Here is a 14,548-nt window from a genome sequence, read left to right as displayed (position 1 = left end):
GACAGGCCCGCTGGGCACTCTACTTTACCCGCTTCAATTTCGTAATTACGTACAGACCTGGTTCTAAAAATGTCCGGGCAGATGCTCTGTCTAGGAGCTTTATGTCGCATCACGTTCCTGTTTCTGATCCTCTACCTATCATTCCTCCCTCTGTAATCCATGCCGGACTAACTCAAGATTTAAGTATGATGCTCCATAGATTCCAGAAGATAGCTCCTGCTAATACTGCAGGAAATCGTCTGTTTGTTCCAGTCCACTTGAGAAAAGCGGTCCTTTCCGAGGCACATGACAACAAGACAGCCAGGCATCCTGGAATCCTTAAAACATTGGAAATTCTTTCTCGTGCCGTGTGGTGGCCCTCGTTATCTGCGGATGTCAGAGACTTTGTCCTCTCCTGTGAGACTTGTGCAAGGAGTAAGGTCCCCAGGAACTCTCCTTCAGGCCAGCTTGTTCCATTGAACATTCCCTCAAAAACTTGGACACACTTATCAATGGACTTCATCGTTGATCTCCCACCCTCTGCAGGACATAATACCATATGGGTGGTTGTAGATCGTTTTAGTAAAATGTCCCATTTCATACCGCTAACCAGACTTCCCAGCGCTAGATATCTGGCTGTTCTCTTTGTCCAACATATATTTCGACTCCATGGTCTTCCTATTGATATTGTCTCAGATCGTGGTTCTCAGTTTGTTGCGTAGTTCTGGAAGTCGTTCTGTACCCTTCTTGGAATCAAAATCAGTCTCTCATCTGCGTACCACCCTCAATCTAATGGCCAAACTGAGAGGGTTAACCAGTCCCTGGAGCAGTTTCTACGATTATACACCACTGAATTCCACGACAACTGGTCCTCTCTGTTACCCTGGGCAGAGTTTGCGTACAACAATTCCTGTCACTCATCCACTCATACTTCTCCATTCAACTGTAATTTTGGTTTCCACCCCAGGTCCAATTCTTTACATTCGCTCAGGTCCGCTGGTATTCCAGAGATACGTTCTACAGCTACAGATCTCAGAAGTATCTGGAAGAAAGTTCAGTGCTCTTTAAGACGAGCCTCATTTTTCTCTATAAAATTTTCGGATCGCCACCGTACCACCTGCTCATTCAAAGTGGGCCAGAAAGTGTGGCTTTCAACACGGAATATTAGGCTTAGACAGCCTTGTAAGAAGCTGGGGCCTAAATTCATTGGTCCGCTCATGATCATCAAGCAGATTAATCCGGTAGCTTTCAGATTAAAGATTCCTGGTTCACTGAGGATTCCCAACACTTTTCACTGTTCTCTATTTAAGCCGGTGCTATACCCGAACCAATCCCAGCCTCTAAATTTGCCTGTGAGAAATATGAATAAACCACCAAAATACATTATCCACAGGATTCTCGACTCTAAAAAAGTGCAGGGTCAGGTGCACTTCCTAGTGCAGTGGAAGAATCGCGGATTAGAGGAGCGGTCCTGGGTCCCGCAAAGACGACTGCACGCTTCAAAGCATTTGAAGGAATTTTTTTAAAAATTCCCTGGGAAACCTGGATGTTGGGGTCCCTCGACCCCTCCTCAAGGGGGGGTACTGTCACGAGCCGCGGTGGTACTCACAGCCGCCGCGGCTCGCTTCCTGTCTGCCCCAGCGTCCCGGCCATCACCATGACGACCGGGACGTCACTTCCCTCCAACTCCCGACCGTCGCCAAGGCAACGGCCGGACGCCTCCTCAGCGTTGCGTCTCGGCGGCCGGGCGCACATGCGCACTAGAGGCAAGTAATCAGATTCAGCCTGTGTCTGAATTAGCAGGTATTAGCCTGCAAGTGGGGATTTCAGGGCTAAGCCCTGATTGGTCTTTCTAAGTATCTGGCAATTAGCCTGCAAGTGTGGGACAGGTTCTGATTGGCTCTTGGCTATATTTAAGGCAATGAGGTCTGCTGCCTCATTGCCGGTTATAGTCTCTGTATCCAGTCTGCTGTACCTGCTCTCTGCCCTGTTCCTGTCTATTGGACTTGCTGTTGTTTACCCGTGTATGACCCTTGGCTTGGATTTGGACTTTGCTTGTGAATCTCGTGACCCTGACCTCTGGCTTGAATACGGACCTCCTTGTCTGCTCGTGACCCTTGACCTCAGCTTGTATACTGGTACTGTTGTCTGCTGCCGGCCCCTGACCTCTGCTTGGATTCCACTCCGCTTGCTTGGGTTCTCCCCAGCCGGTACACACTTCACGACCCTCTGTCAGTCTGCAACCCAGTCTGTCCCAACCATCAAGGGCTCCAGTGAACACCTGACTGGCAGAGTAGATTCCGGGTTGTGTTGTGCCGACTGGAGGGGTTCCTAACAGTCTGTCTGGGTATGAATACCTGTTGCTCTGACACAGCTGCAATGTCAGAGTGAGCTTTAAATACATATTTGAATATGCCGCCTCCCAGCCACGATAATGGGACCGCCCAAACCACGGAGTGCTGACCTCTACACAGAGGCAGAGGTAATCAGCAGCCCAGGAGTGTGGAGCAAGTAATATTTGGGACAGATGTAAAGGCTCATAGTATGAGTAGGTGTACAATAGAATCAATACATCAAGTAGGCAGTGGAGGACATAACAATTTCACGACCAAAGCCTGTAAGTATGGGTGGAGAGCTCAATGGTGGATTTAATAAAGAGTCATCCTGGCACTGAGGGTCAATGTACAAGGAGGCCACCCATTGCCCAAACGGGAAAGAAAACATTCAAATGGTGCTGTAGTGCACAGGAGAGCTCCTGAAAATTGAGCATGAGAAAATGTAAAAATTCTACTGAAACCTCTTGTAGCTTGAAAAGACAAGGAGGATCCGAAAGGCACAGGGGCCAGGAAAGGAGAATACAAATTGATGAGCACAGAGGGCTTGATTCATTAAGGAATCGAAGGTAAAAAAAAAGAAGTACATTTTCTCCTGGACAAACAATGTTACAATGCAAGGGCGCAAATTAGTTTATTATTTTGCACATAAGTTACATAATGACTGCTGTTTCATATAACACACAAATACATGATAGCTTTATTTTTACACTGAAATTTAAAGTTGATGTAGAACATGCCCTATCCAAACTATAAATCTGTCACCACATCTATAATTTACCTCCCACTCGAATGCAACATGGTTTTGCCAATGTGCAAAGTTACTCCTTTTTTTGCTTTACTTTCACCAATGAATCAGGCCCAGAGGATAGTCAGCTTTTACAGTGATACAAGTGGAGCCAACTAGCGGATATCTTCAAAGTCGAAAAACAGGGCTGTATGTCCAGTATAGTTAGTGGCACCATAGTCCAGGGAAACCTCCAAAAGTTAGGCGCAGGGCAGAGTAACTCTGCTGGAGAGTGGCACAGTCGAGTAAGTGGGGAAAAAAAGGCTACAATTAGCCCCTTCTAGCAGGCCCCAGATGTCATTGTCACAGAATTAATGAGCATAAGCGGTTACTATCCATAGGGATGAAATTATGGCAACTATGGACTCCTCACAGAAAAACAAATATAACAGTACCTGTAGTGAGCCAAATACACTCCTGAGGGAGGTGCTAGCCTGTGGCTCAGCAGAGGCCTTGGTTGTCCCCTATCTGTCCACAGAGGTGAGACGGAAGTCAGACAGGAATGCGAGTGGAGCTGTAGGCGTCTGGAGTCTGAGAAGGAGCTAGTTAAGCCAATATGGTAATGATGAGACACGTAGGCCACAGACTACAAATAGGGAATTGCGGCCACCATGCAGCACTCTGGACGGGAGATGCACAAGGCCAGTTGGGTTTTAGCGGTGGTTATATCGGTCACTCATCAGAGGAATGAGGTGAAGAGTTGGAGTGGAGGGCACCACTATGGAAGCGGGAACACAAGGGTGTTTTGTTCACGCCACTCCACGCACCAAGGGGATTCAGGCTTCGACAGGGCACTTGGCTCTCCTGTTTACCTATACTGTGGTCTCAGCTGCACCAGATCACCTCCCAGATGTAGAGGGCTTGCAGGTGGGGGAAGATGCTCCTGGAAACAACAGTTAAGAGGCAGTTTGAAAGATTCAGCAACAAAGCTCCAAGGAAAAGCATCCATCCATCTTGGCAGATAAGCCATGCCCCCAAATTAATTGTTTTAGATTAATATGTCTTTCAGTCAGTTTTACCATGCAACATGACAAAAAATTATGAGAAATTTAAATTGTGAACGACAAATTAAGATAATTTCAACAGGGATCTATAGCATTGGACTTTTTTCAAGAGACAAATTAGTTAAGATTCTGCCTACTACTCCATGCACACACCTAATAAAAAATTAAGCAAATTCAAAATACTCCTTGAACTATTCAAATGGCCACAGCTCTAGCCCCTCATACATTTGTACCATTGTGGGCCAAAACTTTAAGCAAATACATTCTTATACCATTAGATATAAATGGAGCTGATCTTGTCTCCCTCTTGCAGCAAACCCTGGGCTACTGCTCAATTGTCCATATTATAATCCACCACTGCCGATAGTTTCCTATCATGGTGCTCTACCTTCCATACAACCTTTCATACTTCACTTTGTGTGTGTGTTTGAGGTGGCAGTGCTTTTGTGAACCAGATGTATGCATACAAACAGCACTTATAATCACTTTTGGCATCAATGTTGTTTACTTCTAGCTATCTATGTCCTATGTGTATGATACAGTCTTTTGCAGGCCTGGCCAACCTGTGGCTCTCCAGGTGTTGTGAACCTACAAGCCCCAGTATGCTTTGCCATTAGATAGCCAGACAATAGCTGTTAATTTATTCTGGGACCTGTAGTTTTCCAACATCTGGTGATGCACAGGTCGGCCAGGCCTAGCCTACTGCCTCCAACTCAGAGGCATTCCTAACTGTCCATTTTTTTGCTTTGAATAGTCATTGACTCATAGTTGCATTGTCCCTGATCTCTAGAGACGCTTCTAGGGATTTGTGCAGGGAAATTACCATATTTTTCAGATTGACCATCTCTACAGTATAATTTATCTTATTGTACTGAATATAATACACAGTCTACACAAGATTCAATTTCCATTATCTATTTTTATTTCTGGGATTCATAAGTTAATATACGTGAACATTTAAACAATTATATGTGTTCAGTAAATATGTAATTATTGGGTGTACATACCTAACAACATACCAGGGAGAGAAAGGTTAAAAATTGATGACATTCTTGATACACACAGCCAAGTCTTTGAACCACCTGACTATGCCCACAGTTTAAATAGACCACATGCACAAGTTTGTAAGTCCCACCCTTTAGTTACCAAAAAACTGGACTACTGGGAGAAAGTGGATTATGTAGCACCATGTTCCACCTAGGCAACATAAGTGACAGGCTTAGATGTACTTTCTCAAAGGCAAGGTGTCCCTGGAAAATAATTAATTAAATTTTTATATATATATATACATATATATATATATATATATATATATATATATATATATATATAAAAAGGATATATTCAAATGTGTGCAACTATGCACGCAGACAGAGACAATTGCACAAATAGAACATAGGAACAAAACACCTGCATACAAATAAACGGGACCAACTTTAATTTTAAATCTTGCAAACATGATTATCCCTAGGTACCACTCAATTGACTGGGATGCGACGCAGTGATAACCTGACCAATGGAACTAACAGTAAGCATTTATTCATAAAATCACTTATATTGAGTTGCTCATAATCTTGAACACTTTAATACTACAGTATAGTGTTGTATACTTACCCAATAATTGTTAGGAACTCCAGCAGCCAATACCACAAAACCCGGAGTCTGCTCCGAAGGTCTAGTTTTCACTGTTGCCCCTAGTGGTGGGAACAGACTTGGCTGCAGACAAACGGAGGGTCGTGAGATGGGTACTGGCTGCCGAGAACACAGAAATGAGGAGTAATGGCAGACAGCGAATCCGGTAAACTAGCCAAGGTCAGGGGTCACTTGCAGAGAATAGTCGAAAAACACGCCAAAGGTCGGGGTCACAGGCACGGTAGCGAGATCCAAGTTACAGGCTGTAAGGTCAAGGGTCACTGGCAAACAGGCAGAGTCAAAGTCCAGGCAGGGGTCATGCACAAGAAGTCAATCCACAGATTGTCACCAACACGATACAGGAGCAGGCTAGCTGACAGGCAACTGAACGCTATAACCGGCAGGGAGGCTAAGCCCTCCCTGCCTTATATACAGACTTTGGCCAATCAGGGCTTAGCCTTGTAAAGCATCACAGGTTAGGCTTAATTGATTACTTTACTGACATTAATTAGCCCGCAGGCTATCCTAGCGCATGCGCCCGGCTGCCTCACTTGCCGGTGCGCACTGCTTGCTACACTCGGCGTCTGGCCGTTGCCTTGGCAACGGTCGGGCCCTAGTAACCGGAAGTGACGTCCCGGTCATCATGGAGATGGCCGGGACGTTCACTGAAGCAGGAAGTGAGTCGCGGCGGTGCCCGAGGCCGCCGCGGCTCCTGACAATAATAAATTAATTATTACTGAACTTTTTTGTGATTTATTAAAAGGCAAAAAAGCCCCATGGCAGGCCAAAGTGGTACTGTGGTGGCAAAAGTAAGGTCATGGCCAGCTGCACTACAAAGACAATTGAGGAGTTGAAAGTTTAGGGTAGGGACAGTCATCAGAATAAACAGGAATGATAAAATGCTTTTCTGATAATATGAACTGGAATTTTAACTGGTGTGTTGTAGTTTATAAATGTTGTGAAGTTGTAGATGGAAATGTGTGATACAATAAGAGGGACAAAAGCTCAATGGGCAATATATATGTTGTATATTATAGTGGGTGTGTGAGAATATAGAGGGCATAGAGTGGATAAGTTACACTTAAATTTGAATTTGATTGACAGGGGACAGAGACTGGAACGTTATATGTACCTCTGCAGATTTCACTTTGATCACAGTGTCTAGAAGGAAGACATAAAACATCATTCTGAGCAACATTAGCCATTCTGTAAAGAAATTGCAAAGTTCGAATATATGCCATAGTTGTACTTAATATTAACAACCAAATCTATGCATTAGAACTACAAGCGAACTTGTATAGTGAAGGGTGTTTTCATTGTTACAGTCAAACTAATGAACCTCTGTATTAAGGCGTGTCAGGACTTTTTAAAGTTAAATATCAACCAAGGGTGTATACTGTTGCTAGACATTCTATAATTGTAGTAATTACATACACATGACACCTGGGGGCAGCAGTGTTACAGAACATCCCTGCTGATAGCATTAACCAAGTCAATGCTTCATTATTGCAAGAAAATTCTCAATAGAATTGTGTAGGAAAGGCTTCGAGAACCACTCTCATCCATTCCGGAGGGCTGTAATTTTAATTTCATCATCATCATCATCATCTCTGTATTATCTTTTACTACCTTAGCAATGCATTACTTACATGTGCAATTTAGTTACATCAATGTTTTTTTACTATTAATTTTGAATGTAGCTTTTATTAGCCGTAAGTGAGATATATTATTGAAGCACACAACAGGACTGATAACTTAATTTCCATCCTTACTGGAAAGACGCCATGCATCTCCATGCGTGTCTCTAGAGCTCGAGAGTATGCTGTCCCCCTGTTGCCAGGATGTATATAAGTACCTCCAACTTATCTATTCCAAGTAGTAAAGTTTTTATTTCTTTTTCCAATCAGCAGCTAAAGTCATATAGGTAAACACTGCTGCGTCTCCGCTCCTTCTTGTAATGCAGTCATTATAAACTGGTTATTTTTAGCTGTTATTCTGGTAGCAGCAAATTAATACAGGCTGGAGATTTTTAACACATTTTCACCCACACACAGAGCTCTGCACTCCGGATGTTAACAGAATACTAAGATTAACCACTCTTCTGCTGGACAAGTCCTGCAATACACTGCAAAGGATTGTATATATAGAAGGTCAAGTGTGCATCCTAGAGATTAAAAGCAGATTACCCTATATGTAAATTAATGAACCCAATTTATTTTTGTTGACGATTGCCTTAAAGGTGTGTTTTAAAGGGTGACTTTTCATTTTAATGTTCAACTTGAAAAAACCTTGAATATAAATGCAAAATAGAATGGTATAATAAAACACAAAGGCCAAGCAGCTTTAACATGGGAGACTTCATAACATCCAGACTAGTAAAACAACAGCAGGGAAGAGTAAAAGAATACAGCTCTGTTTGCACAAAAATGTGCAAAACAATACTAAAAAAAATTGCTAATAATAATAATAATGTTATTGATCACAACAAATTATGCAAAATATGGACACTATCAGTGATATACACTGGATATCAGGGTCTATAGATTTAGTCTATATTAGAATACAATACATGGCAGCATATGCTACGGTTTCCAGGGTCACTTTGGGCAGATGAATAATGATGGCGCACTTTAAGGAACACCTCCCATTGCGGAAAAAAAAAAAAAATATGGTTGTACTGTGCACATGCATCTGCGTCCTCTTTTGTGATCCGCATATTTTTAACTAGTTCAGTTAGTACAAGGATAGATTAGAGAGTCAATATGGTGCCTAATGTGGAGCAGCAGTTTTGTTCCTTCTAATGGTAGAAACTTGACAGGGAGTCTGCAGGCACATTGTAGTAATGCACCTGATTCTGCAGCCAATCACAAAATGAGAATGAGAGGGTGCGAGGGACAAGATATTCCAATAAACACCAAGGGATGGAGAGCGAACCTATTGGGAGACAATTCCATTGTAAAGCTGCTAACAGAAAGGTTTTGATGATTTTGCAAATCCTCTGAGGTGTATGTCATCATGCACTGGCTATTTCTTTTAATGTCTTTTGACCTGACTAGTGGTATTTAATACCAGAAGGCGCACAATTGGGACAAATGAAATAAATATAAGCCCTGATGCTCCTGTATTCTAATGATACTAGCTAACAGTAATTTATGAGATTTAGGAACAGGCGTAAGTAAAAGGGTGGTCAAAAAGTGGTCAAAGGATAAAGCCCCTGGCCGCGAAAATCCCTTTATCTCCAGACATTAAGGGCGTCTCAGTGAGCTGATATGTATACAAAATATCCCTGTTTTTGCTGATAATGACTTGCTCACCTTGGCCCTGAGTCATTAAAGAGCGTATCTGTCAATTTTGTGCCTATCATCTGCACATTCATTCTGCGTATGCCCAGAACCAGACTATACACCAAGGAACACAGCCATGTCCAAGTCATCTTGTAGCGCAAAGGCCACTTACTACACCATACGATTTCAGGGAGGGAAAGAGAAGGGGAATGGGCATATGCTAGTTAAGGCTGAGTTGCTTGCTAAAGCATGTTTTTGCAATCAGGAGCAACTGTAGAAATGTATGTTATGTACAGTACACAATATGAACAGCCTAACAATTGTTTTTCATGAAAACAAATGTAATTTTTTTTTATTTATTTTTTTAAATGTACATGTTTTCTCAGTAATACCTATATTATTAACAGGTAACATTAACTAAATATTGTTTTTGTGGGTTGGGTACGATATATCTATACTGAGAATTCTGACACGCAGAATTCCTGCAAAATAAATTCAAAAGGGTGAAAAAACGAAAGAAAATGAAACAGACTTACCTTAAATCCAATGCTGGAGATGACCGATGGAAACAGCATGGTGACAGTAAGCCATTCCGATGAACTGTGCGGCACTGCAATTGTACATCATCGCAACGTCTGTCAATCTAAATTTAAAGCGGCAATGTGGGAACCCCTAATGTTAACTATTTAAACATTTAATCCCACATTGTCGCTTTAAATTTAGATTGACAGACGTCGCGATGATGTAAAATTGGCTTACTGTCACCATGCTGTTTCCATCGGTCATCCCCAGCGTCGGATTCAAGGTAAGTCTGTTTCATTTTCTTTCATTTTTTCACTCTTTAATTTTTTTTTTGCAGGAATTCTGCATGTTGGAATGGTGGTAATCGTAAAAATAATTGCCACCATTTTTTTTCCTCTGTATTTATTTGTGAGTGTACATTCTATACAAGTTAACCCGTGCATGATACTCATGCATTCTAGTCAAATCAAGCTACTTAAGGTGTTATAAAGGTTCTTGTCATGCATTTGGGCCTAGCCCATGCCTCCTCAGGGGAAGAGCGTTACTTCCCGATGCAAGCGCCCTTTTTTAACGTGGTTTTGTCCACATGTCACCACCTCATCATTTTTCTCCATCACCTCATCCTTCATCTTCATCGCCACATCCTTCATCAAGCTACTTAAGGTGTTAAAAACTCCCCACTGTCACCCCCGGCAACCACCAACCACTCCCAACTGTCACTTCTCCTTCAAGAAATATATAGGTCAGTGTATAACTCTGCCCAGCAGGTGGCGCTGCAGCTAGTTTTTTTTTTCCACACACGCCACTAGGCATTTATATAGTAGATAGGTATTGTACATATCCTGCAGTGTCTTGTCTAGTAGAGCAGAGTAAACTTACACTCATTGTCATCACCACATTTACCTTCATATCCGTTCCTTGATAACTTGGGCATATGGATACTGGACGTACGGGCATTCTAAAATGCATGCTGCGCTCAGTATGCGGGCCTTAATGACTCAGGCCCCTTGATGTTCCTGCATATATCATTCCCAACCTTTTCCAGGTCTTATCCTCTTATGGTTGTCTAACGGGATAAGAGGTCAACTTTTTTTTTTTTTAAAAAAAAGGCTCTCCCACTCAATTTTTCTCTTGCCACTCTTGATCTCCTTAGAGCCAATTACAATGTTACTTGGAAACATGTTAAAATTAAATATTTGCAGGTTTTCATTACTAACTCCAAGGATTTGCTTTACAGGGAGAACTTTCCCCACGTTATACATACAATCAATTGTTCAGAAGATGATCGTTGTTTAAATCTTGGTTTGGAAAAATTGTGGCTCTCAAAATTAACTTGTTGCCTTGACTTCGTTTTCTCTTTCAGACTCACATAAGTCCCCAAATGCATTTTGTCCTTATTGCATTAATGGTTCATACAATTTGTCTGGAGAAATAAGCCATCGAGAACTAACTTTTCAAACCTGAAGTGAGCCACCACAAACGGCGACAGAGGTTTCCCAGATATACACCTGCATTACTTTGCCTCTCACTTAAGCTATATTGAAGAGGGGGCACAGAGTGTGAGATGGCGAAGAGGGGGACACGATGTGTCAGATGGTGAAGGGGATACAGAGTGATATGGTGAAGGGGCGAAGTAATATGATGATGGGGCACAATGTGATGGTGAAGGGCCTAAATATATCTTACATCATTTTGACCAAACTACTAAAAACGGGACTACCTATTAATTATTTTGGCTTAGGGGTGCCTTGGAAACCTTATCGTGACCCTAAAGGTGCCTCGAACTGAGAACGTTTGGGAATCACTGCCCTAAAACATTAATTGCCAGACCTTTGACTTAGCTGGAGATCTGTTGTAATAGGGATCCCTATTCAAAGAACATGATCTCCTACTTGTACAATCTTCTAGTAAATGCCAAACAATATCCTACCCCTAATTTATTGGGAAATCTACTTGGGCAGACCCCAAGACGAGGAATTTTGGAAAACGAATGGAAGGAATATCAATATCGGTCTTCACCCTTATTAAGGAAAATACGTATACAATTTATTACAGATGATACTTTGTACCCACTCAGTTCCGGGGGATATTTGACTCAGCTTACCCTTACTGTTGGAGAAGTTGTGGTGAATTCGGCTCTTTCCTCAATATTTGGTGGGCATGTCCTAAAATTGCTGGATTCTGACATGATATAGCCACCCATATATCTAATGTTACCTCCACAACCATTTCTAAAAATCCAGAGTCTTTCCTCTTGGGGCTGTCAATTAATGGTTTAGATGCTTCCTCTGACAAATTGACTACCCAAATTATTAACACAGCCAGGTGCTTGGTAGCTTGCCACTGAAAGAAACCGGATCCTCCCCTCTATGCAACAGCTGTATAACCAAATTTTGTATCTCACAAGTATGTAAAAAATATCAGCTTACCTGAAAAACAAAACTCATAAAGTTACCCAAATATGGAATATCTGGTACTATTATAACACCTTGTCCTATCGCACCCCCTCCACAGGTGGACTCTCAGGGCCTGAGTCATTAAGGGGAAGCAAAGCAGAAAAAAAAGGAGTACGTTTGATCCTGGAATAACCATGCTACAATGCAAGGGGTGCAGATTAGTTTATTATTTTGCAGATAAGTTAAATACTGTCTGTTTATTTATGTAGCGCACAAATACTTGATAGCTTTATTTTTACACTGAAGTTTAAAGTTGACTTAAGACACGCGCTTAAATCTGTCCCCACATTTTAAATTTACCTCCCCCCAAAGCAACATGGTTTTGCCCAGGTGCAAAGTTACTTCTTTTTTTATGCTTTGTTCTCCTTAATGACTCAGACCCTCAGACCTTACTTGGTATTTACAGCTGAGTATACCGCTCCTGTGGTTCTTTTTCTGACATTTGTATTCTGGTGGACTTGTCAGGCCCCTGGGGGTCAACTTCATCCCATCCAGTCCCCTTCCATCTTTTTCCACCCCCTCCCTCTTATTATTGTGTTTTGGTATGCACCTTCACAACAAGCAGGCCTCCCTGTTTATGGTTATTTTTATTCCAAATTGGCAAATTTACTTTGATGTTTCTCATGAACTATGGTTTTGTGTGGTATATACAATCGTATGATGGATATCAATCTTGCAAATGATCATGGAAACTATGTGCATGCATCTGCCATACATCTGGGTATGTGTCTGCTGGAGACATTGGCCTCATATTGCCCAGCACTTCTGAATTCTTTTCATTTATAAATAACCCCCAGGGAGTATCACAAACCCAACATGTAATAACATGATGTTAAAATAATTGTATTGTATTTTAAATGCTCGCCTTCAAAAAAAAAAAATAGGGTGGTGTCAGATGGGTGTTTTAGAATGGTGCAGCTTTCAAAAGTAATGTTACAATCAGTCAGTATAGTATGAAAATGAATGGTGTGTGCTGTTTGCTATGGTGTGACAGTGAAGGAGTGTTCCACCAACTTTTATGGTACGCTGGCTGACGGTATCATCACTTTAAATGCTGCTTCATTAGGAAATCGCAGCACTGTAAAGTGCTTGTCTGAAACTGCTCTTAGTTTAGTTTATACAAGAAAAGCAGCACTTTGTTGGTCCAACACACTAAAATGACACAGATGACCCACTACACCATTTACAGTAGAACTTAAATCTTGAGAAAATTTAAATTGCTGCATATCAAATGAATAGGGATCCAATAGTTTAGAACATGTATTCATCTCTTGGATTATTGCATACCTACAACATGACATATGAGGACACTGTCTGTCCCTCTGTCACAATCCATCAATAATCACTCATTCAATGATAGAAACAACACCAAGCAATGGAGATAATATGGCCACAACCATATATTTAAATTCTTGTATTTAAATCTTAATCAAAAGGTTATACAGAGAACCATTTGCCTTCAAAGGGCCATATATACCGTGGCAGATCATTATCATCATCATCATTTATTTATATAGCGCCAGCAAATTCCGTAGCGCTTTACAATTGGGAACAAACATTGATAAAACAATACTAGGTAATACATACAGACAGAGAGGTAAGAGAACCCTGCTCGCAAGCTTACAATAATCCAAAAACCAAGGATCACAGCTGCAGTGCCTAGTCAACTGGCCACCCAATGCTCCGTCCTGGTGACAATCCAAACTCGGCATATAATAACCAAAATATCGTGGGCTCAGAACTCCTCCAGGACCACCTCCGGTCATTGGACAGGGTACCCATAAAATAACCATACAGCCCCACTTTCTTCAGGCACAAACAATAAGCTCCCCATCCTTATTCTTTCTCACCTCATTTTTTTTAAATTATAATTTATTTTCATTAGTATATGATCTCATTTCTCACTTTTTTATATAATGCTCATTTTATTAATATATTTTTTTCTTTTGAAAGCATTTATAAATCATCACTTCACATTTAAAATATAATGTAAACAGATAAAACTACATCATGCGTCTACTCCTTTATAACCTGATTTGGGTGAAGCTGCCTCCATGAGTTCTTCATCTACTGTATTACTGCGCATTCATAGACTGGAAGTTTGGGGTTCGCGCTACTGTATGTGAAGGAGACAAGACGCATGCATTAGTAGCTGTGTACTTGTATATCTTATAAGTAGAGCCCGCCCCAACTTTGCCTATCCGAGTACCGAGACGAGCAGGCTCGGTACTCTCCCGCTCGCTCGGCTTCCAAATCGAGGCCGAATGTCATCGTGACGTCGTCGGATCTCGGGGCTCGGTTCTCGCAATATTTGAAAATTATAAATACACGCCTCCACAGCAATCCATCGCCATTTGACAGAGGGAGAGAGCAGGGTGTAGTCACAGGCTGATTAGAGCAGGGACAGAGAATACAATTCTGATAACAATTCTGATAACAATTCTGATTACAATTCTGATTACAATTGATAGAGAAGAAAGGAGGATAGAGGAGTCTTTTTTTCAATATTTGGCACTACAAGTGCCTTGGGGTGTCCCCCATTCTTTTGCAT

The sequence above is a fragment of the Mixophyes fleayi genome, chromosome 12, assembly GCF_038048845.1.
Source record: "Mixophyes fleayi isolate aMixFle1 chromosome 12, aMixFle1.hap1, whole genome shotgun sequence".
NCBI classification, from domain to species: domain Eukaryota; kingdom Metazoa; phylum Chordata; class Amphibia; order Anura; family Limnodynastidae; genus Mixophyes; species Mixophyes fleayi.
This window is presented reverse-complemented; position numbering follows the sequence as displayed.